This window comes from Corvus brachyrhynchos, unplaced genomic scaffold (genome assembly GCF_000691975.1).
Source record: "Corvus brachyrhynchos isolate BGI_N302 unplaced genomic scaffold, ASM69197v1 scaffold852, whole genome shotgun sequence".
Lineage (NCBI taxonomy): Eukaryota > Metazoa > Chordata > Aves > Passeriformes > Corvidae > Corvus > Corvus brachyrhynchos.
Window position 1 is genome coordinate 39,486 of NW_008236650.1, and position 5,690 is coordinate 45,175.

Consider the following 5,690-nt stretch of genomic DNA (forward strand, 5'->3'; position numbering starts at 1 on the left):
TGGAGTCCCCCTCAGGTTCCCCCCCTGGATCCCCTCAGTTTTCCCCCTTGGATCCTGCCTGGATTCCTTCAGGATTCCCCTGGATTCCCTCAGGATTCCCTCAGGTTTCCCCCCTGGATTCCCTCAGGATTCCCCTGGATCCCCCCTCAGGATTCCCCTGGATCCCCCCTCAGGATTCCCCTGGATCCCCCCTCAGGATTCCCCTGGATCCCCCCTCAGGATTCCCCTGGATCCCCCCTCAGGATTCCCCTGGATCCCCCCTCAGGATTTCCCCCTGGATTCCCTCAGGATTCTCCCCATGATCCCTCTCAGGATCCCCCCAAGGTTTTTCCCCCCTCCCCCATATCCAAGGAGGTTTCCATGGAATCACCAGGGACCACCTGGGATCCCCCCGGAATTCCCCCGGGATCAGAACCCCGCGGAAAATCTCCTCAGCCTGGGAAAGGGATCGGGAAAATCCCAACCTCGGTGCCATCGGAATCTCCTTTTGCACCGGGATTTCACATCCTTTGTAGCAAATCCAAGGATCCAGAGCTGGCATTTGGGAAGAATTCCCCCAATCCAAGGTTTTACCGCTGGATTAAAGCCCCTCACCGGAGTTTTTTTGGGATGGCAGAGGAGAAATATTCCCCAAATCCTGGATTCTGTTCCCATCTGGAGCTCTCCGTTCTCTTCTCACTTTTCCTTCATTTAAATCCACATTCAGGAGGTCCAAAAATCCCTGGAAGTTGAATTTTCCTTCGCTTTTAGGGACACCAGAATCCCGCCAGGAGAATTTTTCCTTCCTTCCCTGGATTTATCACTCAATTCCCACCTGGAATTTGTGGAATCCCGGCTTTTCCCGCAGGGAAATTCCTTCAGCATCCACGGAAAAGGAGCTGTTCCCGTTTTAGAGGGAATTTGTGATCCGGAATTTTCTCCATCCTGCTTTTAAACCCTTTTTTTTTTCCCACTTTTTTTTTTTTTTTTGGGAATAAAAACCCAAGGTGGGAAAGCAGCGAAAGGATGGAAAACGAAACCTGGAAAACCAAATCCGGCTCAAATCAACCTCAGCAAATCCTGGTGGGTTTTTGTGGTTGGAGAAATCCTGGCAGCCAGGATTTCCTTGGATTCATGGAATTACCACCTGGATCATGCCAGGCCTGGGGCTGGAATAAAGCCCTGAGCGGCTTTGGAGGGATTTTATCCCGGATTGTTCCTGGGTTTTGGTGAATTCGGGCGATTCTGGGGTGTTTGGAGTTGTCAGAGGAGAGGAAAACGTGGAAAACCACCCCCAGCTCTTCCCAATTCCGTGCCTTTGGAGCCTCCAGTTGCCCCCCAGCCTTGGGATCAATGGATGGAATTGCCAGGATGAATTATCCCAGTTGGCAAAACTCTTCTGCGTGGAAAAAATTCCATAAAAATCAGGAATTGCCGCACTCAGCTCCACAAAATTCCCTCTTTGCTCCTTTCCCAATGGTTCTTTCCCTGGTTTTTTTTTTTTTTTTGGGTTGGATTTCCTGGATTTTAGCCCAAGGATTTATTCCCGAGAGTTTTATTTGTGGAGTGTTTAATTTCGGAATGGATCCTTCATCACCACCAGAAGGTTGTTGTTATCCCAATTTTCCTGGGAAGAATCCCGGGATTAACGGGAGTTGGAACAGCCAGGGGCTTAAACCCGAGGAATTTGATCCCAAAGGCACAAAAATCCCTGGGAAAACGGGAAATTTTGGGACAAGCAGCTCGGATTTCCTGAAGATTCCAGCCTGCTTTCGCCTCTGGACTCAACATTCCCAACTTTTCCTCAAGAACACCTTCGGCATGGGGATGGGAAACGCGGAATTCCTGCTTTTCCGGGCTCCCCTTTGGATTGGGGCTGGGATGTGGGGCTTGGGGTCGGGAAAAGAGGGAATTTTCCCTTCCCTGCTCACGGATCCGCCCTTTTCCCACAGGATACGGCACCTGGAGCACCGGGGCCACCAACACCCAGGGTGAGCTTTTCCTTGGATTTTCCATGGCTTTTCCATGGATTTTCCATGGATTTTCCATGGATTTTCCTCGGCTTTTTCCTCAACTTTTCCTCAGCTTTTTCCTTCGCTTTCCCTTTGTCTTGTTCCTCCCCTTTTCCCTCTTTTTTTCCATTTTTTTCCTCTTTTTTCTCTCTTTTTCTCAACTTTTCCTCAGCTTTTTCCTTCTTTTTTCCTTTCTCTCATTCCTCCCCTTTTCCTTCTTTTTTTCCTTTTTTTTTCTCTTTTTTTCTCTTTTTTCTCAACTTTTCTTTTCCCTTTCTCTTGTTCCTCTCTTTTTCTCTCTTCTTTTCCATTTTTTTCTCTTTTTTCTCTCTTTTTCCTCAACTTTTCCTCAGCTTTTTCCTTCTTTTTTCCTTTCTCTCATTCCTCCCCTTTTCCTTCTTTTTTTCCTTTTTTTTTCTCTTTTTTTCTCTTTTTTCTCAACTTTTCTTTTCCCTTTCTCGTTTCTCTCTTTTTCCCTCTTTTTTTCCATTTTTTTCCCTCTTTTTTCTCTCTTTTCCCTGGATTTTCCTCAGCTTTTTCCTTCGCTTTCCCTTTGTCTTGTTCCTCCCCTTTTCCCTCTTTTTTTCCATTTTTTTCCTCTTTTTTCTCTCTTTTTCTCAACTTTTCCTCAGCTTTTTCCTTCTTTTTTCCTTTCTCTCATTCCTCCCCTTTTCCTTCTTTTTTTCCTTTTTTTTTCTCTTTTTTTCTCTTTTTTCTCAACTTTTCTTTTCCCTTTCTCGTTTCTCTCTTTTTCCCTCTTTTTTTCCATTTTTTTCCTCTTTTTTCTCTCTTTTTCTCAACTTTTCCTCAGCTTTTTCCTTCTTTTTTCCTTTCTCTCATTCCTCCCCTTTTCCTTCTTTTTTTCCTTTTTTTTCTCTTTTTTTCTCTTTTTTCTCAACTTTTCCTTTCCCTTTCTCTTGTTCCTCTCTTTTTTTCTCTTCTTTTCCATTTTTTTCTCTTTTTTCTCTCTTTTTCCTCAACTTTTCCTCAGCTTTTTCCTTCTTTTTTCCTTTCTCTCATTCCTCCCCTTTTCCTTCTTTTTTTCCTTTTTTTTTCTCTTTTTTTCTCTTTTTTCTCAACTTTTCTTTTCCCTTTCTCGTTTCTCTCTTTTTCCCTCTTTTTTTCCATTTTTTTCCCTCTTTTTTCTCTCTTTTCCCTGGATTTTCCTCAGCTTTTTCCTTCGCTTTCCCTTTGTCTTGTTCCTCCCCTTTTCCCTCTTTTTTTCCATTTTTTTCCTCTTTTTTCTCTCTTTTTCTCAACTTTTCCTCAGCTTTTTCCTTCTTTTTTCCTTTCTCTCATTCCTCCCCTTTTCCTTCTTTTTTTCCTTTTTTTTTCTCTTTTTTTCTCTTTTTTCTCAACTTTTCTTTTCCCTTTCTCGTTTCTCTCTTTTTCCCTCTTTTTTTCCATTTTTTTCCTCTTTTTTCTCTCTTTTTCTCAACTTTTCCTCAGCTTTTTCCTTCTTTTTTCCTTTCTCTCATTCCTCCCCTTTTCCTTCTTTTTTTCCTTTTTTTTCTCTTTTTTTCTCTTTTTTCTCAACTTTTCTTTTCCCTTTCTCGTTTCTCTCTTTTTCCCTCTTTTTTTCCATTTTTTTCCTCTTTTTTCTCTCTTTTTCTCAACTTTTCCTCAGCTTTTTCCTTCTTTTTTCCTTTCTCTCATTCCTCCCCTTTTCCTTCTTTTTTTCCTTTTTTTTCTCTTTTTTTCTCTTTTTTCTCAACTTTTCTTTTCCCTTTCTCGTTTCTCTCTTTTTCCCTCTTTTTTTCCATTTTTTTCCTCTTTTTTCTCTCTTTTTCTCAACTTTTCCTCAGCTTTTTCCTTCTTTTTTCCTTTCTCTCATTCCTCCCCTTTTCCTTCTTTTTTTCCTTTTTTTTTCTCTTTTTTTCTCTTTTTTCTCAACTTTTCTTTTCCCTTTCTCGTTTCTCTCTTTTTCCCTCTTTTTTTCCATTTTTTTCCTCTTTTTTCTCTCTTTTTCTCAACTTTTCCTCAGCTTTTTCCTTCTTTTTTCCTTTCTCTCATTCCTCCCCTTTTCCTTCTTTTTTTCCTTTTTTTTTCTCTTTTTTTCTCTTTTTTCTCAACTTTTCTTTTCCCTTTCTCTTGTTTCTCTCTTTTTCCCTCTTTTTTTCCATTTTTTTCCTCTTTTTTCTCTCTTTTTCTCAACTTTTCCTCAGCTTTTTCCTTCTTTTTTCCTTTCTCTCATTCCTCCCCTTTTCCTTCTTTTTTTCCTTTTTTTTTCTCTTTTTTTCTCTTTTTTCTCAACTTTTCTTTTCCCTTTCTCTTGTTTCTCTCTTTTTCCCTCTTTTTTTCCATTTTTTTCCTCTTTTTTCTCTCTTTTTCTCAACTTTTCCTCAGCTTTTTCCTTCTTTTTTCCTTTCTCTCATTCCTCCCCTTTTCCTTCTTTTTTTCCTTTTTTTTTCTCTTTTTTTCTCTTTTTTCTCAACTTTTCCTTTCCCTTTCTCTTGTTCCTCTCTTTTTTTCTCTTCTTTTCCATTTTTTTCTCTTTTTTCTCTCTTTTTCCTCAACTTTTCCTCAGCTTTTTCCTTCTTTTTTCCTTTCTCTCATTCCTCCCCTTTTCCTTCTTTTTTTCCTTTTTTTTTCTCTTTTTTTCTCTTTTTTCTCAACTTTTCTTTTCCCTTTCTCGTTTCTCTCTTTTTCCCTCTTTTTTTCCATTTTTTTCCTCTTTTTTCTCTCTTTTTCTCAACTTTTCCTCAGCTTTTTCCTTCTTTTTTCTTCCCTCCCCTTTTTCCTTTCCCTTGTTCCTCCCCCTTTTTCCCCTTTTTTTCTTCCTCCTTTTCCTCCTCTTTTTCCTTCCTTTTTTCTCCCTTCTCCTCCCTTTTCCCTCCCCTTTTTCCTTTCCCTTGTTCCTCCCCCTTTTTCCCCTTTTTTTCTTCCTCCTTTTCCTCCTCTTTTTCCTTCCTTTTTTCTCCCTTCCCCCCTTTTCCCTCCCCTTTTCCTTGTCTCTTTTCCCCCCTTTTCCCTCATTTCTCTTTTTTTCTCCCATTTTCCCTCCCTTTTCCTCCCTTTTTTCCCATTTCTCCCCCTTTTCTTTCCCATTTTCCCCCTTTTTTCTCCCCCCTTCTCCCCTTTTTTCCCTCTTCTTCCCCTCCTATTTTTCTCCTTTTCTCCTCTCATTTCCCTCCCTTTTTCCTCCTTTTCTCCTCCCTTTTTCCCCCTTTCCCCCACTTTTTTCTCCCCCTTTTCCCCCTCTTTATTCCCCCTTCTTCCCCTCCATTTTTCTTCCTTTTTCCTCTCCTTTTTCCTCTCTTTCCCCCCTTTTCTCCCCCTTTTCCTCTCTTTTCTCCTCCCATTTTCCCTCCCTTTTTCCTCCCATTTTCCCTCCCATTTTCCCTCCCTTTTTTCCCCTTTTTTCCCCTTTTTTCCCCTTTTTTCCCCTTTTTTCCCCTTTTTTCCCCTTTTTTCCCCTTTTTTCCCCTTTTTTCCCCTTTTTTCCCCTTTTTTCCCCTTTTTTCCCCTTTTTTCCCCTTTTTTCCCCTTTTTTCCCCTTTTTTCCCCTTTTTTCCCCTTTTTTCCCCTTTTTTCCCCTTTTTTCCCCTTTTTTCCCCTTTTTTCCCCTTTTTTCCCCTTTTTTCCCCCTTTTTTCCCCTTTTTTCCCCCTTTTTTCCCCCTTTTTTCCCCCCTTTTCCCCCCTTTTTTCCTCATTTTTTTCCTCTTTTTTTTCCTCCCTTTTTTCCTCCCCTTTCCCCC